The sequence below is a fragment of the Microtus pennsylvanicus genome, chromosome 22 (assembly GCF_037038515.1).
Source record: "Microtus pennsylvanicus isolate mMicPen1 chromosome 22, mMicPen1.hap1, whole genome shotgun sequence".
In the NCBI taxonomy this organism is placed as follows: Eukaryota; Metazoa; Chordata; class Mammalia; order Rodentia; family Cricetidae; genus Microtus; species Microtus pennsylvanicus.
In genome coordinates this window covers 34,531,060-34,555,302 of record NC_134600.1, presented here as the reverse complement: position 1 = coordinate 34,555,302, position 24,243 = coordinate 34,531,060, and the positions used below count along the sequence as shown (strand labels likewise).

Sequence of the window (24,243 nt, the reverse complement as noted above, 5' to 3'; positions counted from 1 at the left end):
GACGTGTAGTTCTAACGGGACTAGACATCAAAGTACCCTGGGCCATTTGAACTACATATCCCAGGAGGCGGTGCGACAGATTGACAAGAGCCGATTGGTAGACGAGTCTTGCCGTTGCTCCAAGCCCATTGGTCAAGGGACTTAATCTAACTGACCAATGGGAAGAGTCGAAGGGGCAGGCTAGACGCCGCTGGGTGGTTACCATGGATACCAAGGACGCGACTTGTTTGGAGAGTGGAGTTTTGGGGTGAGACGCAGAGACCAGAAACCACAGAGAAAGCTAAGAGTTTAAATAAGAAGCGGGACCAAGACAAAGGGTAAGAAACAGCGCGTTTACAGGCGGGACTTATAGCAACGTTACCTTTTGTAGGTTGTTAGAACCAAACTTTCACAAACTAATGCTGGGTCCCCTGGAGTCAGAGAACCCTCAGCAAGAGATCTCACTTAGCAAGAGAGACAGATCCTTCTGTTGCTCGACCCCCTCTCCTCTGCCCTTTCGGAGATCTTCCTCTCAGCTACGCAGGACTACATAGGAAAAGTGTCGGAATCCTGACTCTTTCCTAACTGTCGGCAGCCTTAGGTCAGTCATTCAGTGCCTTTGGGTTTTCCTCTTTGCTTGTAAAATGACGACACCAATATTTTCCTTGCCTGGTGTGGAAGGGTTTTTTTTTTTTTTTTTTTTTTTTTTTACAGAGATCAAGTGAAACAGCGGTTGACAAAGAGCGATGCACGATTTACCAAACAATTAAAGTAGTGTTTTAGGACTAGCATCGTTTCTAAGCTGCTGGCAAAAATGAATGTTGCAATAAGCTAGTATGAGACGGAGTTGACGTTGACTAAAAGGAGATTTTAAGCATAGATTTAGGCAGCATAGGAGTTGATAGAATGAGACCCACCCAGGATCACAGGGGTAGGCTTTTGAAAGAGGATATGCCCTCAAGTGTCTTAGCAGTAGCTCTACAGATTCACTCTTTTGGTGACTCTCAACTTACAACTCAAAAGTTTTTTTTTTTTTTTTTTTTTTTTGGTTTTTCGAGACAAGGTTTCTCTGTGGCTTTGGAGCCTGTCCTGGAACTAGCGTTGTAGACCAGGCTGGTCTCGAACTCACAGAGATCCGCCTGCCTCTGCCTCCCGAGTGCTGGGATTAAAGGCGGAGCCACCATCACCCGGCAAGTTGTTTTTTTTTTTAATTTATTTTCGAGACAAGGTTTCTCTGCAGCTTTGGAGCCTGTCCTGGAACTAGCTCTTGTAGACCAGGCTGGCCTCAAACTCACAGAGATCCGCCTGCTTCTGCCTCCCGAGTGCTGGGATTAAAGGCGTGTGCCACCACAAGTGAGGTCACAGGGTGGCTCTTGAGGTGTCTTTGATTGGATGGCAGTTCTAGGAAAGCCATGCGTCATGACAGTTGTAGAGGGATTAAGATGTGTCCTTTTCTGTAAATAGGGCTTCTGGTGAGATTCCTAGAAAATTGCTGGTTTATCCCTGAGGAAGAAGGAAGGGTTTGTATGTTTAGGTCCCATGCATGATTCATTGCTACAACATTCTAACTTGTAAATACCTCTACATAAGAGAAATACTATCTTTCTCTTGAAGACCTCATAGATACTGTTGCTAACTGTGTTAGAATTCTTCATTTTCGGCTGGTGAGAAGTACTGGTCAGACTCTGGGGTGAAGGGTCTTTTTCCTCCCATGTCTCCATCATGTCTGTGTCTAGTCTGCCTCAATAGAATAAAATGGATTTTATGCTAAGCAAGAGCCCACTCTATAAATATGTCCTGGGCTTTGTGATTTGTATGAACAAAATTAGTCAGATTAGTCTTCAAATTATCTTTTTTTTTATGAAGACCCACAGGCATAGCTTTAAGATCTGAAAAAGGCACAAGCAAATTGGGAATGAACTCAGATTAGCTGTGTAATTGCTAGATATAGATAAAAATGTATCCTTGATAGTTATACTGTTTCTATAGTAAATTTTCTTTTTCTGGAAAATTTAAATTAATAGAATTGTCAACTGAGCCATAATAGTGTGTGTAACACAACCATTATTTTATTACTCTCAAATAAAGGAATTAAAATTTATTGAGAAATTATCTTTCTGATTTTAGGAGGTTGAAGATTGAGACTCTGATTGATATTAAGATTGATGTAAGATATTGCCAACACCTAGCAACCTAATATTTATCACATTTGTCTACATGCAAACAGTGACTAACAAATACAGTTTTCAAAGCATGCTTACGGGCACCATCCCCTGTATCCTCACAAAACGCTGCTCAGAAGGATGGCGTTATTCTCCCTGAACGACACTCAAGGAAACAGGTCCAGAAACACAAGGTGCCACTCTTGTGAGCCAGAAATTATGACTTTAGGTGATGAAAGCATAAAATTATGAATGTACAAGAATTTTTATCTTATGGGGCTACATATAGTTAGAAATAATTGAATAATCCAAATCCCCCAATAAGAGAGTTATAATTAAATTGACTATATATTTGTAGTACTCTAAAGCAATTTTAAATTGACATTTTGAAGGTTTGTCAGTCATGTAGGAAATAATCTATAATATAATTTTGGGTAAAGAGCACATACTAACCTTTATGTATAGTTTAATCTCAATTCTGTAATAACAATAATAAATTTAATATAGGAATATATTCACAGAAACAATTCCAGAGGGATTCACAGCACTTTATAATGGTGGTTATCTCTAAGCAGTGACATTGAATCATCATGTGACCAGTAATGATCATGCTTTGTATTTTAATAAGGAAAAAACTAGTTCTGACCCCTAACGCTGTCTCAGAAATCCAAGCCATTTCTTAGCGTCTGACTATAAATGCAGGCGGGTAGAGGAGCGTTTCTTATCAAATATTTGTGAATGGTAGTGACTATTATTACTGCATGTTCAACTTCTGGACAGCAGAGGGCGGGAGAGTTCAGACCAAGGATTCAGGACTTCAGTTGAAGGGAGGAAGGCCATGGGACTGTGCCCACGTTCTGAATCATAAACCACTTAGAACAAGTACTGCTTGTGATTTGTTATCCTCAAGACATATTAATACACTTGGAAAACTAATAACTAACATCTGAGATGTATTTAATGGATCTGTAGGTAGAGCCACTTGAAGTCTCCGTGTGAAACTGTAAATAAGAGACACTTTTATTTCCCCCTCGTGATGTCTTTCGTGCCGCCTCACAGGCTAACGCGCCCTGCAGTACTGTGAGTGGTGAGAGTGAGCTCAGACTTGGAGCCTCAGGGGAAGCGTTGGGCATCTCTCAGGCAGGCATGAGGCCTGATGATGCGGCTTCAGGCGCCCTTTGAAGAAGTTTAATTCATAATTTACTTTTTGTTTTAGCAAGACTGTACCTTAAATGATTTTTTCCTCATGCACTGAAATGATTAGGTTTGTGGACATGTGTTGTTGTGGTAGCTCACAGTAACTGAGCCTTTAAATGTTGAGCCATAGCCAGGTGGTGGTGGCGCACGCCTTTAATCCCAGCACTAGGGAGGCAGAGGCAGGTGGATCTCTGTGAGTTCGAGACCAGCCTGGTCTACAAGAGCTAGTTCCAGGACAGGTTTCAAAGCTACAAAAAAACCCTTTCTTGAAAAACCAAAACCAAGAAGAAAAAAAAATGTTGACCCCATTTTTCATTCCCTGGATGTACTTGGTTTGATCTTGTTGCTCTCTTTCCTGTATAAGTTGGTAGAGTCAACTAATGGTTTCTGAGAATTTTTGTATTTCGTGTTTCTATGAGTTATTAGTCTGATATTTTCTTTAATGTATTTTCTTCCTTTGGGTTTCAGCAAGTGTTCTATCTTTTCTTTTTCTTAGAAAATTATAGAGAATTAATTGGTATTGTGGTTTAGTTTTGTTTTGTCTTCTTCATGTGAAATCTTCAGTTTATCCGTCAGTAGTCTTTCCCCGCTTTCTGTCTAGTTTGCAGAGTTCTCCCTTGGTATTTGTGACACTGGCATACTCTCACGCACGCTCTCACGCACGCTCTCATGCAAGCTCTCACGCATGCGCCCTGACTGTGTTTACGAGCTGCGCACGCTTTCATGCTTTGTCCACCGTTCTGACGATGTCCTCAAACCTGTCTTCAAATCTGCTAATTCCTTCCTAACCTTAGCTAATCTTGTATTTACTGTCCCTATTGAGTTTTCTTATTTTTAAATTATATTTATTTACGCATATAAACGTTTGAGTGCCTGGTAGCTGCAGAGGTCAGAAGAGGGTGTCAAATCTCCTGAAACTGGAATTACAGAAGGCTGTGAGCTGTTATGTGGGTGCTGGGAACCCAGCCCAGCTGCTCTGCAAAGGCAGCGTCTCACAGTGGTGGAGCCATCTCTGCAGCCCCGCCTTTTCTTCTAGTGACTGTCTGATGGCTGGGTCTGCATCCTTAGTGGCTTGATTCGGTTCCTCCACAGCTCTGCTTTCTCTTTTATTTTTATCTATCTATCTATCTATCTATCTATCTATCTATCTATCTATCTATCTATCTACCTACCTACCTATTTATTTATTTATTTATTTTTGAGCCAGGGTTTCTCTGTGGCTTTGGAGCCTGTCCTGGAACTTACTCTATAGACCAGGCTGGCTTCGGACTCACAGAGATCCGCCTGCCTCTGCCTCCCAAGTGCTGGGTTTAAAGGCGTGCGCCACCACCTGCTTTCTCTTGTAAAATTCCTGGTACTATGTAGCAGGTTTTTTTACCCTCTATTTTGCCTCCTTTTTACTATTTTGAAATTCATTTATTACAGTGCAGGTTGGTGTTTGCAGGTTGCTGTTTTTGCTTGCTTTGTTGGTCTCACACTTGGGGTATTTTATTTTCTGTCGTGACCTCTAAATAGTTTAAATTTTTTATTGTTCTCTCATCTCCAGTGGAATTTCTCTGTTGTGAAAATCCTTTCAATTCTAAGTTATGATTATCCCTTTCCAGGATGGTGGAGGAACACCTTCGTTCACAGCCTTTCAGTTTTTGTGGTCATGGGAAAGTTTAAACTTTAATCATTTTTAATCATCTTTAAATTTTATCTTTTTAAAATAAAATAGCTCACTCATACAAAAATAAATGGAAGTACAGGTAGAAAGCATTGTACAATGAAATGAACATATTTTCGCCCAATATCCAGTTTAAGAGATAGGGTGCTTCCATTGTATTTTCTTCTTTCCTTATTTATCTTGCGGCCTTCACTTTGTGGCGGGCTAAACTGAGCTATGAGGAAGAAAAGAGGCTTCTCGAATACAAAGAGCGTGGGGGAAATCCCCATTTGCTCTTGTTCTGTTGGTCTTGCTCCAAGGCCAGCTCCAAACCAATTTGTACCGGCACAGTCAGTCATGCAGGTGCCCAAGAATAAGAGAACACCGAGCCTTTAAGAGAGAAACGGGGAGGGGTGAGGGTGGAGGGGTATCCATGCTCGCCTCCTTTTTCTTGCTACTCAGCCTTGGGGTAGTCTGGATTATGTGGTACTGACAGCACAGGGTGAGATTATAGGAGGACCCAGTCTCTCGGGCCATCGTGAAAAGGGACCCGTGAAGCTAGAAAGTATGGGAGAAAGTCATCAGAGAAGGCTTGAGAAAACAAGTCCTGATTTTATGTTCTGACTGCCGCAATAAAACCAAAGTGGGCTCCACTCCAGCATAAACTTGGAAGACAGCCAAAGAATTAATTATGACTTGGAGAAATCGATGACAATAAAACACCAAACTCTTAGAACACCCGAATTTTCTCACAGCATAACAAAGGCTTTAGAAGGAAAAACATTGCCACCATTACCCACAGAAGGCAAATAACTGTGGTCGATTATAACTAGACCGCTCACCTCTGAAAAAGAAACAAACATATACATAAAATCCGCAAATCTTACAGAGACCCAGAACTTTACACAATCACATTTAAAACATCAAAAATCACCCAATATTCCAACATTTCAGAAGCAGAGAGTCTGGAGAGTTTTCAATAGAAACAAAACAAAACAAAACAAACAAACCAAAAACAACCAACAGATCCAACTTTATAATAGAAGATTTTATTTAGTGTCCAGAAACCTTTGAAAGAACCTGAATATCTCTCAGGATGAGAGTGCAAAACAAATGGTCTTGCATCCACATAAAACTGTGATAATGTACGAGACAGATAAATGTCAGAAACGTTTTAATAAGCGAAAGCAGCCGTATTCAAATGGTCACATCCTATGAGGTCATTCTCATGACCTTCTAGAAAGGGCAGCACACCCATGCCGAGGAACAGGTAGGCTCTCGGTGGGGTTAGTGTGGGGATGGTTGAGTGGCGTGGGAGAGCTTGGCGTTGGGAACAGAGATCCATCCGCATCCTGAGATAGAGCTCAGGATGAAACATGGTCTGCTCCATGTAAAGGTGAGGAGTGAGCTCTAGGAATCGCCCACAGGCACTCCCGTCTTCAGTCAGACAGCTTGGCAGGTGAATTCTGTTAAACATTTTAAGAAAACAGTTCTACATGAATGCTTCCAAAAGTTAGAAGAGAATGCTTCCAAACTCATTTTATGATGCCTGCGTTATCTTTTAGCGGGAGCTCTCTCTCTCTCTCTCTCTCTCTCTCTCTCTCTCTCTCTCTCTCTCTCTCTCTCTCTCTCTCTCTCTCTCTCTCTCTCTCCCTGGTCTTGGCTGACCATGAACTCCCTATGGAGACCAGGCTGCCCTCACGCCCACAGATCACAGAGATCTACCTGCCTCTGCAGGATCAAAAGCATTTGCCCACAACTGACTCCCCTGCATTGTCTTGATAACAGACCCAGACAAAGATGGTTAGAAACAAAACAAACCTCCGCAGAACAGCACCCATCATGCACATGGAAACAAACCCAAAGCAGCAGCTGTGAGAAGCCCAGGCCATCTGAGAGGCGAGACTGGGTGTTCTTCAGACATTTTCAGTACTGTTACAAAAATACCTGGCAAAATAGCCCAAAGAAGAAAAGATTTGTCTTGTTTTATGCTTTCAAAGGTCTCGCCCCACGGTCACTTGACTTTGTTGTTTCTGAGTCTGTATGCAGCCACACAGCATTGTGACAGGATGTGGTGCACCGGGAAGCTGGCGATACTTTCAGGTAGCGTCCAAATGTGTGAAGACGGTGAAGACGCCTTAGATACCACTCTAAACACATGATACATAAAAGAAACAATCTATACTTCACTAAACTAGGCTTCTGATCTTTGAAAGGCAATGCCAACAGAATGAAAAGTAAAACTACGAACAGAAAAAAAATTCCAAAAGGCACATTTGATAAAGAGCTGTTTTCCAGGGGCTGGAGAGATGGCTCAGAGGTTAAGAGCATCGCCTGCTCTTCCAAAGGTCCTGAGTTCAATTCCCAGCAACCACATGGTGGCTCACAACCATCTGTAATGAGGTCTGGTGCCCTCTTCTGGCCTGCAGGCATACACACAGACAGAATATTGTATACATAATAAACAAATATTTTAAAAAAGAAAAAAAAGAATAACAAAGATGGGAATTCTTTAAAAAAAAAGAACTATTTTCCAAAACATCCGAACAACTTAAAATTCAGTAACAGATTTATAAAGCAACCCAATATCCTTAACGGACATCTCACTAAGGAAAATATAGAGATAAAAATACTGAGATGAAAATATGCACAGCATAAAAAATTATTATAGAAATGTAAATTAAAACCACGGGCTACTTTTACAGTCCCTAGGATATCTACAATTAAAAATACCGACAATACCAAGTGTTGACAAGGATGCAGCATCATAGAAATCTTTGCATGTATGTACAATTGTAACAAGGTGCCGCCATTTTAGAAACCAATTTGCAGTTTCCTAGAAATAAAATAAATATTTACCTTATTACCAAACAATTCTACTCCTTTCTATTTACCCATGACATAGAAGTAGATAGTCACATGTTAGTAATAACTTCATTCATAATAACCCAAACCTGGGAACAAGGGGAATGTCTGTGAGCTGGTGAGTGACAAGTAAATTGTAGTTTATGTCTGCAGTAGAATTGAATTCCACAAGAAAGGGAACCAATACAGATAAACACAGTGCAGACAAGTCTCATAACCCTTGTACTAAGTGATAGAAGCCCAACATGTCTATGATTCTCTCTTTGTAATACCGTAACAAAGTCTTGTGGACATAGCAACTTATGGCCAACAGAATGAATTCCTCTTTGTGCTGAGGGCTGGAAGTCCAATATCAGCACCAGCATAATCATGTTCAGGTGAGGACCCACTTCTGAGCTGTAGGCTGCCAAGTTCTCACATCCTTGTGTCTGTCCTTCTGTCCTCTTCTCTGCTGCCTCTAGAGCATTAGACTCATTCGTGAGAGCTTCACCTAGATGACCCGTTATTCCAACCGGCCCTGCCTCCGATACCACCAAGAAGAACTAGCTTCTACCACGGGGTGGGGCTGTGTGACACACGAGCATGCACTTCATAGCAGATTACATGAAGTTTTAAAATAGGCAAAGTGACGGCCCATTCTTAGATGCTCCAAGGATGGTGGGTGTGGGGTGTATAGGCAAGTGGGATGAGGAACGGTGTCACAGTTAGCGTTTCTACCGCTGTGAAGAGACACCATGACCACAGCAACTCTCAAAGAAGGAAGGATTGCATTGAGGGGGGTCTCACTTACAGTTCAGAGGTTTAGTCCATCATTATCATGATGGGGAGCATGGTGCCATGCAAGCAGACACGGTCCTGGAGCTGAGAGTCCTCTATCTTACAGGCAACAGGAAATGGTCTATCCCACTGGGTGTGGCTTGAGCATATTTAAGACCTTAAAGCCCACCCCTACAATGACAAACTTCCTCTAACAAGGCCACACCCACTCCAACAAAGCCACTCCTCCTAATAGAGCCACTCCCCATGAGGTTATGGGAGCCAATTACGTTCAAACTACCACAGGTAGTAAAGCAAACCAAGGAAAATTTTAAAACAATGGAAAAAGTTTGCGTAGTGAACAGGTTGTAAGAAGTCATCAAATTATACACGTATGATTATGACTTTTATTATGCACAAGTTACATTTCAATAAAGCTGAATATGAAATTTGAGTCCTGACTTCCTTTACCACTCATGCTTTGGTCATGAGACCTTCGTTTTTTGGTCATTAACATTTTGGTTGTGTGGTTAGGTTTCTCTGGACATGTGCATCTCCCTGAGTCTTGGGCATGGTCTCTATCTTCTTCTGAGAATCCTGCATTCCCATCTGGTCTCACATGTGCAGTGCCCAAAGCTCCTTGAAGTCCCCATCTCACATCACACCTTCAAGAACTCTCAGGGTTTCGTTCTTTCTGCCAAACTCAATAATGCCTTCCGCAACTCTATGGCCTCCCCAGGACTCTGCACCTACATGTCCCTCTTTATCATATCATATTATAAGAATAAGCACGGTGGTAGGCCTGGAACCTTGTTGCTGTCCCCAAGTTCCCCATCAGCCCCTTGATATTCTTTTTTTCCCCAACATAATATTTTTTATTGATTATTTGGGAATTTTATATATTATACCCTAATCACACTCATTTCCCAGTCCTCCAAGGTCTACCATCCCATTATGCTTTCCCCAAGAAAGAAAAAAAAACGCACCAAGTCCAATTTGTGTTGCCTATACTCTTGGGGTCATGGTCAAACTCCCAGGAGCCAGCACCTTAAAGATAACTGAGTTCCCCCCCCAACCCCCGAGCAGAAGCCACCAACTGTTAAGAGCTACACTTCTGTATCTTTACCACGATTTTAAAGGACTCCCTTCAATAACTTTCTCTCTAGACTTTCTTTTTGAGGAGAGTTTGTCACAGCAGCCTTCAGTGCCTCTCATTCTCAACTGTGAGTCTGCAGTCATCAGTACCACTGCGAGAGACTCCTCCCTGCCCATAATAGCCAGTGGCCGCACAGATGAAAGACAGCCACAAAGTCTCCTGCAGCGGCCTTGACTGTGGACATCAGCATGTCCTCAGGCAACAGCATAGGCCACAGACAATCCACATGGCTTCCAGCAGGAGCACAGACCACAGACATCAAGATGACCACACATGGCAACCCAGGCCACAAACATCCACCTGTCCTCTGGCAATGATAGCAGTAATATGGCCCATGAATATCGACATGGCCGCAGGCAGTAGCACAGATCATGGCCGTCGACCCCGACCATGGGTGCCTCCCACCGTCAGCACGGACCACGGGCATCTATCTACATGTCATCCCCCACTTCCGCGTGGACTGTAGTAGGAGGCCGCGTCTTTGTTCCCAGCTGCTCAGCCCCCCAAAATAACCACACAGAAACTGTATCAATTACGTCACTGCTTGGTCTATAAGCTCTAGCTTCTTATTGGCTAGCTCTTATATCTTAATTTAAGCCATTTCTGTTAAAAAAAATAACTTTAAATTTGTATCAATATACAAAATCCATGCCAATACAAACTACCTGATATTAATAATCATCTTTTTATCTTATATTTCTATATCCCCCTAAATTATAACAAATATCTGTAACCCACAAAATAACCAAAAACTACCCAGACCCCAATTCTTGGGCACGTGGGCATCATCTTCTCTATACTGCTTCCTGTCACCTGTGGGCAAAGGCATCGTTAGGGTCACTGATATAATGAGATAATTGGGATAACAACCAAGTCCTGGGAAGACCAGCTGTCACTTTTGTTGATATACATCTCCCGCCAGGATCCAGGACCCCTTTATCAAACCTAATCCATATCAATCCTGAAGGAATCTACAGCCTCTTGTGTCCTGAGGGCACAAAAGCAAAACCTCTTTTCCAAAGCAATGCATTTTTTGAGTTCCATTTGAAAGTAAGGCATTCTTAACATATCTAGGCGGGTTCATTCCCTCAGTCCCGTTCACAATACTGTGTCTCTTAGCAGCTGTTTGTTTACTTACCGGCAATCGAAAATTCAAGTTGAATACAGGAACACACAGGATCCAGACTCCCTGCGTATTTCCCATCTCCATGTGGCTTATAATTTTTTTTTGTTTTGTTTTTTTTTTTTTTTTTTTCGAGACAGGGTTTCTCTGTGGTTTTGGAGCCTGTCCTGGAACTAGCTCTTGTAGACCAGGCTGGTCTCGAACTCACAGAGATCCGCCTGCCTCTGCCTCCCAAGTGCTGGGATTAAAGGCGTGCGCCACCACCGCCCGGCTGGCTTATAATTTTTATTACTTTACTTCTCTCTTTCAAGACTTCATTTTTTAAAACTATTCATTTTTTTTTCTGTAATTGTCCAAACCCCTCCTCTCCTTTTAAGCCTAAACACATTGTTAAAGACACCATGTAAAGGGTTTTCTTCCTAGCTATGTATCTCTAGTCTTTTGTCTGTGTGAGCAAAGATCTGCTAAGCCGCTCAACTAGGCTCTCCAAGAGGCTCTGGTAGCTGCCTGCACCCACTTCTCAGTCTGAGAAAGCCAAATCTAAAGCTCTAGGTCCGCAGAGAAAAGCTTGACCAGAACTGCATTCACACAATTCACACACACACACACACACACACACACACACGCACGCACGCACGCACGCACGCACACGCACACATACACACACGCACGCACGCGCGCACACACACACCGCCCAGTTCTGGAATGCCAGTTCCTGCACTGTGGCAGGTGCTTTTTTAATTTAGATTTTGCTTCTACTTAGCATGAAAAAGGCTGTTCAAATGCTTGCTGTACAGCCGAATACTTCTTAAAGGAGCTATGCCCCTCCCTTTTTAGCTTTCTCAGGCTCTAACATGGAAATATGGGTCCTTGTTGGAACGCCAAAATGGTGTTTTATTTGTTGTTGTTGTTGTTTTCTCTTTGTTCTTTGGGTGCCTCCCACCCAGCTCCCAAATAATCACATCGAAACTTATTTTTTTTTTGAATGAGTATAGAGTTTATTCAGTGGGTTATGGAAAGGAAGTGGAAGTGGGAGAGGGAAAGAGAGGGGGTATGTGGGAGGAGAGAAAGAGAGAGAGATATAAAACACAAGTTACCTCTTAGGGAGAGAGGCAGAAAGAGAGCGGAAACATCTTTCTTGTGAGTGCCAGGCCTTAGCTTGGCTTGTTGCTAGCCAGCTTTTCTTAACTTAAATAATTCTATCTACCTTTGCCTCTGGGCTTTTTACTTTTTCTTTTCTGTATTCTATGATGCTCCACGGCCTTTAGACCTCCACCAGCGCGCCACAGTGGAAGCACACGGAAGCTACAGCAAAGTCTGCCACCTGACGTCCCTGAATGCCTGAGCTCTAAAGCCCCTCCTTCTGGGTTCCTCGGGTCTCCTTCCGGGGCCACGAGAAATGGTTTTCTCATTGCCAACTCAGACATTTATTTTTATGTTTGATGTCTTCTTCCATTGCACAGGTAGAAAAATTTAGTTGGTAAATCATCTTCTCTAACCCTGTAGTTGCTAATCCTTTGTCCTCTGGAGGAAGGAACTCGATTGGGTAAGAGATGCTTCTCAGAGGAGGAAGACTGAGGTGAGGTCCACTGAGGGTGCTTAGAAACGGGGGGGGGGGGGGGGGGGGGAGGCGCTTGCTTAACCACAGGGGAAGCTGGGAAACGCACGCGACCTGCTTCACTTCTGTAAGGCGGCTCTTTGCTGACTGGGAGTTGACTGAAGACTTCTTAAAAAGCTGTCTTGTTCACTTTCTTTTTCTCCAATACCCAACACCCTTCACAATCCTATAGTTCAGGTTTTAAATTTTAATTTGGAGAGCAAACTGCCCATTGTCATTGGCTCTGCTTTCCCACTAACACTCGGTCAGAGCTCTGGATTAAACCATAGATTATATATTATGACACTCGGTCAGAGATCTGGATTAAACCATAGATTATATATATGACACTCGGTCAGAGCTCTGGATTAAACCATAGATTATATATTATGACACTCGGTCAGAGATCTGGATTAAACCATAGATTATATATTATGACACTTGGTCAGAGCTCTGGATTAAACTCATCTGGAGAGGACCAGGTCACGTAGATTATATATTATGACACTCGGTCAGAGCTCTGGATTAAACCAGATTATATATTATGACACTCGGTCAGAGATCTGGATTAAACTCATCTGGAGAGGACCAGGTCACGTAGATTATATATTATTGACACATTTGGTCCAGCTGTCAAAACGAATTAAAGATGCATCATATACAAAAGACAAAAGAGCAAGGCAGTGGTGGATGGACGCTGGCATTTACGGAGCAGCATCTGCTGTGACTTCACCGACATGGCTCCATTTCATTGTCACAGAACTGTCCAATCATTTGCAGCCAATGGAACAGCCGGAGGTGGCATACTTTGCCCTTGCTCACACAGGAAGGAAAGAACTGAAATTGAAGTCTAAACTGCCGAACTTCAAATAGCAGTTTCCACCCTGGGAGACTAATTAAGTGGCCAACCCAGGCTTGGTAAAGCGAGGAGGAAGAGGAGGCAAAGGAGGGAGGAGTCACCTACTGCAGGCACCCAAAAAGGAAAGCACGTTGCCAATACCATAGGGGAATCTTCAAAGGCCTATTACATTTTAATTACGTCTCTGTGTGTATACTTATGTGCTTTTATGGGCACCACATGCATGCAGGCGCCTACAAGGTGATGGATGCATTGAAACTGGAGTTATAGGCAGTGCTGGGTCCTCAGCAATAGCAGTGAGTGCTCTTAACTGCTGGGCCATCTCTCCAGATCCATGAAGACAGTCTCAAATACAATATAATATGAATGGACAAGGGTCGTGAGCCTGCAGATAGTTTTTAATAACTCCTGTTGTTTGTTGATGCTGTCCTGGGCACATCCTCTACCCTACCTGAGTCGCCAATTCCTTCTCTACAGAATGGAGATAATTTATGTGGTATGTGATTGCTGCTAGAAATAAAGGCGGTAATGCAAGGGAAGCTTTGTGTGTTTACAAAAGACCTTTAAATGGTTTTAGGCGTGCAAGAGTGACTTCATGCTGACAGGGGAGACAAAAATCATGTCTGTTTCTGTGACCATTCTGCCATGAACTCTAAGAAAGGGGGAAATGACCAAGAAGCTTAGAAAGGATGGCAAAGCTCTTGTCTTGTCTGTGCTTGGAACACAGCGACTGTGGAGAGAGGAGGCAGCGAACCGAGAGAATCTAGCACAGCCGTCATCTTCATCCCATGGGGCCGAACTGATTTTGGACCACAGTCTCTGGTTCTCTATGACCCTGGGCAAGCAGAAGATTCATCATTGATTACACGTACACTTAGTGTAAGATCTAACTGTGTAACTTGTGTAAGGTGTGGGAAACCTTAACAAACGTGAGTGCTTGGAGCTTCCTCTCAGGAACAACCTTCCTTCCTCTTTCCCGTCCTTTCTTCCTTCCTTCCTTCCTTCCTTCTTTCCTTCCTTCCTCCCTCCCTCCCTCCCTCTTCCCTCCCCTCCTCTTCTTTCCCCTCCCCCTCCCCTCCCCTCCCCCCTGCACCAAAATAGGCTTCTGCCACCCACAACCTTTTTTGAGAGGTTATTTTTCTTTTGTGTTGTTCCTAGGAACAGAAGGAAGTTGTGGTTTGCTTTTAGAGGTCTTTGAATGACAAAGCTTTTTATTCTGTCTTAAAATCTTCTCTATAGCTTTAGAAAAATGCCCCAAGTCTAACTTACCCTTTATATAACAATGAATAACAATGAATCTTGGATAATTGTATACAGAGTAAAAGATCTTTGGGTAAAAAAAGTAATTGTTTTACCTGTTGCGTTTAGGACTGCCAAGTTGGTGGTGTATGCCACGGTGTGCCTCATTTGAGATGGGCTGCTCAGTGTTCTGGGCTGGTCAGTTTGCAGACCAGATGGTCTTTCTTAGGATGGACTTTCAGTAAGACATTCTTACTGAAATTTGATGTGTTCTTCAAAAGAGATACACATCAGATCACAGAGCTGTTATGGCAAGATAGAGGGGCACTTTTCTTACGACTGTTTACCTGTGTTTTCTTGCCAACCATTGACACTTCTAAAAAATTAGAAACTGAAACCGAAGCAGGTGAATGGAAGTTTCTCAGAGTTCCTCCTTCCTCCAAGATGTTTGGTGCCAAGTCACCATGGAAACAAACACCAGTAACCCCCAGCACTGGGCTTCACGGAAAGGAACACGTGATCACATTTCCCTGCCAATCACGATTCAGTTCCACAAAATAGAGTCATCAGAGAGTGTGGGCCCAGGAGGGGAATAAAACGTGTGACCTTCCTGTTATAGCACGCCAGTTCTAAAGTGACCAAAGCTTGTGTGTCCCGGGCCTGGTAATGTTGGCAAGAACATGGCTCCTTCTGGTATCTTTCCTAGAGCGTTGCCCCCTCAACCCCCAGAGAACCTTGATCCACTCTCTGGAACATGGGCTATTTGATTTTTACACATGTTGCTTGAAAGTTGAGAAAATTTTCCTTAAGAGTTCAAAATCACAACAAAATGCTGTCCACCTATGTTAGGTTCAAAGAGGAGGAAGTGGTGTGTCTTACAAAACGGGGCAGACCCTGCTGAGTTCACTGCCTCGTTTCTTTTTTCTCTGTAAAGCTTCCCGTTTGAGGTCTGATCTTAACCGCACCCCACATGAAGTGAGAAAAACAGAGTGAGCTGTTCCTCCGAGATAGGGCTGAAGCCTTTCCGTTTCACTTGGCTTCTTCCTTCGCAGCCTCTTGCTTCTCTGTGCGTCAAAAGCTTGTGCCGTGCCCATGTAAGGTATGGCAAGGCCATATCGTTCCTCTTCAGACTCTACAGCGAAGAGTTGCACAGGGTTCACCATCGCATCTTTGCAGGGGAGACAGCTTTCCTGCAGAGCTCGCTGCACCGACCGTGCTCCTGGAAGTATACAGTGCAGCCCACGCTGGGGCTGCAATCCAAGGTCCCGTGAAGACTCCGTCTGTACAGTGTTCTAAAATGAATGCTTAGGATTCTTCTGTTAGTCTTGCCACCCTGAAGCACCTGAAATCAAACTGCTGTCTACCTCGTTTTGCTCCCCATGGTGTCTGGTTTCTGCCCATGGCACTGTGGCACCTCCCTCCCAGTCACCAAATTCCCGTTCCTTCCAAGTCCTTCCTCAGATGACGGGCAGTAGCTATGAAAACGCGGAAGCTCTCTGGTATCCATAGATGAGAGTCTGGATTCAGGCAGTTAGTGGTTTTTATAATCTTATCTACCTTCGTAAAAGGGTTTTGTCTTAGTTACTTTTATGTTGTCATGACAAAACACCATGGCCAAGGTAACTTTGGGGGGGGGGAAGCGTTTAATTTTCATCAAAGTCATAGAAGTATGTTACTTCCAAAGTTCCTTTCTTCCTCTTTTACTATCCTGTTGTTGAGTCTTATGAATACTTGCCAGTCAGGCGGTGTTTGGCGCACGCCTTTAATCCCAGCACATGGGAGGCAGGGGCAGAACCTTTTTGGTTCATATAATAACATGCATTCCACTTTAAAGGAACAGGAAATCTCATAAGACAGACATGAGATGCTGCAGATTACACCAAGAGGAAGGCAGCGGCATTATCTTTTCCAAAAGGAGTATGAAGGGTGGACTTTCCTTTAACTGGGAGCAGATCAAAGAGAAGATAACAAGATGGTAATTCTCTCACTCAGGAGAGGCACCTACTCCATACTCTCTGCAGAAGGGCACGGTCATCCAAACGGGGCCAACGGCACCTTGCAGGGGTTCTCCTCGAAACTTCTCTGGGCTCTACTTAGAATAAACCATCTGGTTTCGTAGATGTGATCCAGGCAATTGTGTGTGAGGTAGAGCAGAAGATGCCTGGCTTGATGCCCTGTATCGTCATCTCGAGATGTGTAATGGTTATCTTTTTTAGCTTGTGTTTGCCAGAACAATCAGGCACATCTTGACCTGTGTCCCGTTGGGACAATCAGGCACGCACTTGACCTGTGTTCTGTTGAGACAATCAGGCACATCTTGACCTGTGTCCCGTTGGGACAATCAGGCACACACTTGACCTGTGCCCTGTTGGAACAGTCAGGCACACACTTGACCTGTGTCCCATTGGAACAGTTAGGCACATACTTGACCTGTGTCCTGTTGGAACAGTCAGGCACACACTTGACCTGTGTTCTGCTGGGACAGTCAGGCACACACTTGACCTGTGTCCTGTTGGAACAGTCAGGCACACACTTGACCTGTGTTCTCTTGGAACAGTCAGGCACACACTTGAGCTGTGTCTTGTTGGGACAATCAGGCACACACTTGACCTGTGTCCTGTTGGGACAGTCAGGCACACACTTGACCTGTGTCCTGTTGGGACAGTCAGGCACACACTTGACCTGTGTCCCATTGGAACAGTCAGGCACACACTTGACCTGTGTTCTCTTGGGACAGTCAGGCACACACTTGACCTGTGTCCCATTGGAACAGTCAGGCACATACTTGACCTGTGTCCTGTTGGGACAGTCAGGCACATACTTGACCTGTGTCCTGTTGGGACAGTCAGGCACACACTTGACCTGTGTCCCATTGGAACAGTCAGGCACACACTTGACCTGTGTTCTGTTGGGACAGTCAGGCACACACTTGACCTGTGTCCCATTGGAACAGTCAGGCACATACTTGACCTGTGTCCTGTTGGGACAGTCAGGCACACACTTGACCTGTGTCCTGTTGGGACAGTCAGGCACACACTTGACTTGTGTCCTGTTGGGACAGAAAGGCACACACTTGACCTGTGTCCTGTTGGAACAGTCAAGCACACACTTGACCTGTGTTCTCTTGGGACAGTCAGGCACACACTTAAGCTGTGTCTTGTTGGGACAGTCAGGCATACACTTGACCTGTGTTCTCTTGGGATAGTCAGGCACACACTTGACCTGTGTTCTGTTGGGACAGTCAGGCACACACTTGAGCTGTGTCTTGTTGGGACAATCAGGCACACACTTGAGCTGGAGAGGCAGATCATGCATCAGTAGGCAAAAGCACAGAACTGAGCCTGTGGCTGTGGCCAGCAGTGTGGGCGTGGCCTGGCCTCAGCTGCCTGCTCGAGTGTGATTTGGGGCTCTGTGGAACCCTAAAGCGGTTAGGCCAGGACTCGAGTACAAATTGGCACCATTAAGGGCAGAACTGCGGAAACTCACACAGAAAACTTGGAAACATTTTAGTAAATTATTACAAAATTGAAGCAAACGCAAAGGTTGCAATAAACAGCAATTCCTTAGGGTTTCAATAGAACCAGCTTTTGAAAACTATTACAGTATTACACAGTATTGGACATACAAATTAAATGTAAATATCGTTGCATTTCACAGAAATGAATCCTTTTCCTGTGAAGGTTTCATTAAACTAAGAATTAACAAGGAAGGTCATTTTTCTTGAATGTTCTGGACAGTTTTATGTCAACTTGGTAAAAGCTAAAGTCATCTGAGAGGAGGAAACCTTAACTAAGAAAATATCTCCTTGAGGTCAGGCTGTAGACAAGTCTGTAGGGCATTTTCTTAATTCACAATTGAGGGGGAAGGTCCAGCCCATGGTGGGTGGGGCCATCCCTGGGCTGCTGAGCCTGGGTTCTATAAGGTGAACTGAGCCAGTCATGGGAAGCAAACCCGTAAGCAGCTCCCCTCCACGGCCTCTGCATCAGCTCCTACTTCTGGGATTCCGCCCTGTTTGAGTTCCTGTCCTGAATTCCTTCAGTGATGAACACCAATGCTGAAGTGTAGACCTAATAAACCCTTTCCTCCCCAACTTGCTCTTTGGTTGTGGTGTTTGGTCACAGCAATAGAAGATAAATTGGTTCCAGTGTAGTGAGGTGTTGCTATGACAGACCTGACCATGTTCTGGGGAGGACTGAGGAAGGACCTTGGAGTTTGGGTCTAGAAGAACCATTTAGCGTTAAGAGCTCTGTGGGATGCTCTTTTTGAAACTTGAAAGGTAAGACTATTGAGAGCAGTACAGAAGTCAGAAGCCCAGCTTGTGAAGTTTCAGAGGGAAGTTTAAAGACTCTGTCAGGGCCATCTGCTATTTTGAATAAAGATTCTGTGGTTCTGGTAGCTGGGGCTGAAGAATCGGCTGAGGTTAACAAGACACAGAACTGCTGAAGTAACGCTCTGCTTTGCTGGGACGTTCGGTGCTGGTCAGCTGGAGCTAAGAAATTAGCGATGATTAAGAAGATGCCAGCATCACCGAGGGAAACTTTTCCAGCAGCCAGACTTGGCTAGATGTAAGAGTCACCCAGGTGGTATTGGGTGTGAAGGCATGACAGGGTCATGGAGAGCAGCTGAGGCTTGGCACTGCGAGAGGCCAGCAGAGCCAGCCAGAGCCTGGAAGACAAGCTGTGTGTGCTGGAGAGGGTGGAGCAGGAGAAGTGACCCAAGCCCTTTGGAGGAGTTCAGAAGACTGCGTGGATCCCAGACACTAGACAGTTGGAATTTTGTTTTGCTTTAACTTGATTGTGACTGTTCCCTGATCTTTCCCTCTTGAAGTAAGAAAGTATTTGCCTGGGTTGAGAGACTTGGATTTTAAAAGGCTTTGTAGTTTTAAAAAGATTGACTGTTTTAAAGAAACTGAAGTTTTCATGTGCTTGAATTTGTAAAGCCTGTGGAACTTTTAAAGTTACCTAAGGTCTTGGGGATGAATAAGAAGGGAAGGGTTGCGTTTGTGTGTCAAGAGTCATTGAAGAAGCCTCAGCTGAGGAAATGCCTCCTTGAGATCCAACTGTAAGGCATTTTCTCATTTAGTGATTGATGGGGGAGGGTCCAGCTCATGGTGGGTTTACCATCTCTGGGCTGCTGATCCTGGGCTCTATAAGAAAACAGGCTAAGCCAACCACGAGAAACAAGCCCCCGTACACAGCTCCCCTCCATGGCCTCTGCATCAGCTCCTGCCTCTGGGAGTTCCTGTCCTCACTTCCTTTGATGGTGAACAGCAATGCTGAAGTGTGAGCCAAATAAACCCTTTCCTCCCCATCTTGTTCTTTGGTCCTGGTGTTTGGTCACAACAATAGACACCCTCTCTAAGACAACAAGCAAGCCTACAGCCTTGCTTAGAGTCTGGCAATCTCCACAGGCTGAACAAATGCCCCAAGAAACACCAAGATGACTATTAAATGATTGTGTACTTGAAATTTAGCCAATGCATGAAGCTGACTTGTTTATAGGTGGGTCTCTCTAGAAAAAACTGTCTTATGAGACTGTTGTATTAACTTTTCTAGGGGAGACCTCAGCAAAGAACCCCTTCCCCCAAATAGAGCACCAACCACAGACAAAACATAATGGTGTTGGAGCCCTAGTGTGGGTGAAGGCAGCCCCGCCCCTCCGGCACCTGGGGAGACCACCTCAGCCTGCTCTTCCAGAGGACCCTGATCCAGTTTCCAGCACCCATATGGTGGCTGACAACTGCGTGTAACTCTGGTTCTAGGGAATCCGATGCCCTCCTCTGGCCTCTGAGGGTACGACATACACGTGATGTACAGAGACCAACGTATATATGTAAAACACCATGCATATGAAATCTTGAAAATTGTTTTAAAGAATGCAGTAGCCATAGTGCTTAAAAACCAGTGCTCCACAAGTGAGGCTCATCGGGTCCAGATGTTAGTTTTTGAAATGACATTTTAGAATTTTACCCTGATGTTGTCAACCTCAGTTAAACACTGCCAAAATTATGTGCAATTTTGTATTCCCAAGAGCAGCTCACATCATTTTCAATTATGTCAATTAAAAACTAAATTGCAAAAATATAAATTTTGTTAGCCTAATAAATTATTTTGCAGGAAAAAAAATGAGTCAGAAAAAATCTTATGACCGGGCAAGATGTTACTGCACTATTATATATTTTACTATGTAAAATTATTATAAAACTTTTTCTTGCAATTTATGTTGTCTGTATTTGTTTCCATTTACTTTTTTTTTTCATTTCATTTAATCATCATTTAATCATGATTGTCTTTTGTAAGCAATAAAACATTTAAGGGTTAAATTTTACATTTTGGGTAATTTTCATAGTAAATTTTTTTGCTTTTTGAACAACAACAACAACAACAACAAAAACCCTCACACGTCTCCTTTTTTGATCTGGGTTAGGCAGCTCCTCAGGAAGCCTGCTAGAGGAGAAGCTTTTCCAAGCTGGTGACAAACCAGGGCTGAGCCGCAGCGTGGTTTCACTGGAACTGTCACTTGGTCAAACCAGCGTTCTAACACGCTGACTTCGATATTGTTAGCTCACTGGTTTAGCGGTCCTGGCTGACGTCACCGCCAGTTCACTGGCTTAGCGGTCCTGGCTGACGTCACCGTCAGTTCACTGGCTTAGCGGTCCTGGCTGACGTCACCGTCAGTTCACTGGCTTAGCCGTCTTGGCTGACGTCACCGTCAGTTCACTGGTTTAGCGGTCCTGGCTGACGTCACCGTCAGTTCACTGGTTTAGCGGTCCTGGCTGACGTCACCGTCAGTTCACTGGCTTAGCGGTCCTGGCCGACTTCGTGATTGTTAGCTCACTGGCTTAGCGGTCCTGGCTGACGTCACCGTCAGTTCACTGGTTTAGCGGTCCTGGCTGATGTCACCGTCAGTTCACTGGCTTAGCGGTCCTGGCCGACTTCGTGATTGTTAGCTCACTGGTTTAGCGGTCCTGGCTGACTTCGTGATTGTTAACTCACTGGCTTAGCGGTCCTGGCTGACGTCACCGTCAGTTCACTGGTTTAGCGGTCCTGGCTGATGTCACCGTCAGTTCACTGGCTTAGCGGTCCTGGCCGACTTCGTGATTGTTAGCTCACTGGTTTAGCGGTCCTGGCTGACTTCGTGATTGTTAACTCACTGGCTTAGCGGTCCTGGCTGGAAATCCAAGCACGTGATTTGCAGTGAGAAGAGCAGCTGAAACCGTTCGCTGAAACCGGTTGCTCCACTAGAAATCCTCCTGGTGCACATTTTGTGCTGTGTATCGCTTGCTGGGTGTTGAAGATTCCTAGGCAAATGCAGCTTCCTTCTTAAGGAGTGTAATTAGGGAGACTGTAGTTTCTTCTTCTTTTTTTTAATCTTTGGGTGTCTGCCTCCCAGCTCCCAAATAAATACATGGAGACTTATTCTTACTTATGAATTTCGGGCTTTAGCTTGGCTTGTTTCTCGTCAGATTTTCTAACTTAAATTATCCCATTTCTCTTTAACGTTTTGCCCCTGGGACTGTTATCTTTCTTTATTCTGTATAACTTTTCCGTCTTACCCTGTGGCCAGCTCTGAGGCTGGGTGACTGGCCCTTGGTGCCCTCCCTCACTCATCCTTTTTCTCACCCCTCACTCTCTCTAACCTAGGTTTCTCCTCCTATTTAGTCTCTCTGTCTGGAAGTCCCGCCTATCCCTCTCCTGCCTTGCTATTGGCCATTCAGCTCTTTATTAGACCAATCAGGTGTTTTAGGCAGGCTCAGTATCACAGCTTCACGTAGTTAAACAAATGCAAGATAAAAGAACGCAGCACATCTTTGCATCATTAAACAAATATTGCACAGTATAAACAAATGTAACCCATCTTAAACTAATATTCCACCATAGGAGACAATATGAAAAATAATAAAATTTTAATAGTGACTACAGAAGCCTGGACAAGCTACATGCTATAGAAGTATCAGAAAGCAAAGTGCAATTGACCTAATAGGTAGCTAGTGAGGCCCTGCCCACAGTCATATGTGGTCATATGTGACCTGTGTTCTTACTTGGCGCCGGCAACTCCCCATTTGATGTTGGCGGGATCTCGCTCCTGGAAGATGGTGATGGCCTTCCCGTTGATGACAAGCTTCCCATTCTCAGCCTTAACTGTGCCTTTGAACTTGCCATGGGTGGAGTCATACTGGAATATGTAGACCAAGTAGTTGAGGTCGATGGAAAGGTCATTGATGGCAACAACGTCCACTTTGCCAGAAGTGAAGGCAGCCCTGGTAACCAGGCATCCAATGCGGCCAAATCCGTTCACTCCGACCTTCACCATCGTGTCTCTGGAACGAGGCTGGCACTGTACGAAAAGAAGCGGCTATCTCTAGAACAGGGAGGAGCAGAGAGCCCGTGACCTGTGTTCTTATTGCAGCCCCTTTGCTCCTTGGAATTAAATGGGGGAAAGGGTCTGCTGCTTGAGATGAGACAAGTCCCGACCCTGCTGAGAATGGCTGACTGTTCCTCTGCCTGGGATTAGACGTGTCCCGACCCTGCTGAGAATCACAGCTGACTGTTCCTCTGCCTGGGATTAGACATGTCCCGACCCTGCTGAGAATGGCTGACTGTTCCTCTGCCTGGGATGAGACATGTCCCGACCCTGCTGAGAATCACAGCTGCCTGTTCCTCTGCCTGAGATGAGACATGTCCCGACCCTGCTGAGAATGGCTGACTGTTCCTCTGCCTGGGATTAGACATGTCCCGACCCTGCTGAGAATGGCTGACTGTTCCTCTGCCTGGGATGAGACATGTCCCGACCCTGCTGAGAATCACAGCTGCCTGTTCCTCTGCCTGAGATGAGACATGTCCCGACCCTGCTGAGAATGGCTGACTCTTCCTCTGCTCGGCTTCCTAAGAGCCTGTTTCTGTCTCCCCTCACCCTTCCCATGCCTGGATCTCAAGCTGGCCATTGGTTGATATTTTCCAAAGTCCCTGCTATTAATTTTAGGAATAAGTGTATACATAGTTTGCATGTATGTGGGTTCACATGTTGGGGGCAGTGTGCATGTGGAGGCCCCAGGTTGATGTCCAGAATTACTTTCTTTGATTGGTCTTTCACCTTATCCTTTGGGTCAGGGTCTCTCTCTCTTTCTCTCTCTCTCTCTCTCTCTCTCTCTCTCTCTCTCTCTCTCTCTCTCTCTCTCACACACACACACACACACACACACACACACACACACACGGTTTTTCAAGACAGGGTTTAGCTGTAGTTTTAGAGCCTGTCCTGGAACTACCTCTTGTAGACCAGGCTGGCCTCGAACTCACAGAGATCTGCCTGCCTCTGCCTCCCAAGTGCTGGGATTAAAGGTGAGCACCACCACTACCTGGCTGGGTCAAGGTCTCTTAATCAAACCCAGAGTTCACTGGATGGCTAGTCTCTCGTAGCCAGCTTGTTTGGGGGTGCCCAGACTCTGCCTTCCTGGGCTGGAATTATAAACATGCAGCCACGCCCACCCTGCCCTGGTTTGCTTCCTGGGAAAGAGGGCTTATCCTCTTGCTTGAAGCAAAGGCTTTAGCCATCTCTTCAGCCCCTGATTTCTCATGTTACATTTTAATTGAAAGGTTGTACTTATCCATTCAGTAAACAATGCTTCAGGGCCTACTGAGAAAGTTGTTTCCTTCCTAAAGAGC

At 44.6% G+C, this 24,243-nt stretch overlaps 1 protein-coding gene across 1 annotated transcript in view; it reads left to right on the top strand.

Moving 5' to 3' along the window:
- Window positions 1-215: 215 nt before the first annotated feature.
- Ccdc146 (coiled-coil domain containing 146) overlaps window positions 216-24,243 on the top strand; it is a 127,967-nt gene continuing 103,939 nt past the window's right edge. The window contains exon 1 of the mRNA XM_075956315.1: window positions 216-317. The gene's annotated coding sequence lies outside the window, so the exon portion shown is untranslated. The remainder of the gene's footprint in view (window positions 318-24,243) is intronic.